Raw genomic sequence first — 1,434 nt, forward strand, 5'->3', positions numbered from 1 at the left:
ATCCTATTAAAAGAACATGGTGTAGTTAAATCTGGTTTCTATTCAATGCTTTATCAGTGCATCTAAATGCGCAAGATACCAGTCAATATACATTGTTTACGAACAATTCAGACTGCTGCACCATAATGCTCTTCTGCTCAAACATAATGCACTTCACAGGTGAGCAAACACACTTGACATTCCCACAGATTTGGACACCCTAGTTACCTTGTCACTGCAGTATCAAAGAGCCATTTCACAGCAACATCCAAACAGGAGAGAGACTGAGACAGGCGTCTTTAGATAACGATGTGGGTCCAGCATCAGCGCTCAGGTGGATATGAACACGATGCAGTGTGCACTGTGTAAAAAAGGCTTTCATGAAATGGATACCTGCAAAGCAAAAACAAATGAAAACTGATCCTAAAGATATCAGTGTTGCTATTACTAATTCATCACTCTCACTTTGAATTTATTAGAGCAAAAGAACTTGAGTAATAGCCCGCAAAAATACCTCATAAATAATTCAAACATTCTGAGCACTAATCTGGCAATTTCTCACATAAGCAGCGAAATACGCCTGACATAAGAAAAAAAAAAAAAAAAAAAATTTACATGCTGTGGTAATTATCAGTCCAAAATTAAACGACTTTACCTTGCAGTAACTTAAGATATTTCTGAAACAATTTCAAGGATCAACTGTATTTTAGCATACGCTTGCTTACAACTATAGTTTTTGTTTTTCTTAATTTAGGTTTCCACACTTTCATACTGGAAAAATCACTGGAGATGGCAAAAGAGCAGCTTCTAACCAAAGAAGCCATTATTTTGAAGTGTTTTTTTATTTTTTTATTATTACTTATTTACTTTTTGCAAAATAATACCTTATTTAAAAGAACAGTTCAAGAAAAAAAAAAGTACTCACTGTCAGTTGTTTATTACAAACACATCTCTTTCACTTCACAAATCATTAATTTATGGATTTAAGATGTGTGGATTACTGTGATGTTTTTGTCAGCTGTTTGGACTCTCATTCTGATGGCACCCATTCACTGCACAGGATCCATTGGTGAGGAAGTGATGTAATGCTAAATTCCTCAAATCTGTTTTCATGAACAATCTACATCATGGATGGACTGAGGGTGAGCACATTTCCAACACATTTCCATATTTGGCTCAACTATTTTGACTAATTATTATTAGACTAACTATTAACTAATCACTGCTAAAATTGTAAAAAAAAAAAAAAAAAAATGTGGGAATAACGTTATATATGCAGCTGAAAGCGCTTGTGTCACTGTAAAAATACAAGATGTTTGTTATAATAAAGCCTCCACATAGTTAAATGTAGAGAATGAGGGTGCAAAATAAAATCAATACAAACAACTGTTTAAATACAATGAGAATTTTATTAAAATGGTGCAAAAAGAAAAGAAAAAAATAAAATAAAATAAA

The sequence above is a fragment of the Carassius auratus genome, chromosome 16 (genome assembly GCF_003368295.1).
Source record: "Carassius auratus strain Wakin chromosome 16, ASM336829v1, whole genome shotgun sequence".
Lineage (NCBI taxonomy): Eukaryota > Metazoa > Chordata > Actinopteri > Cypriniformes > Cyprinidae > Carassius > Carassius auratus.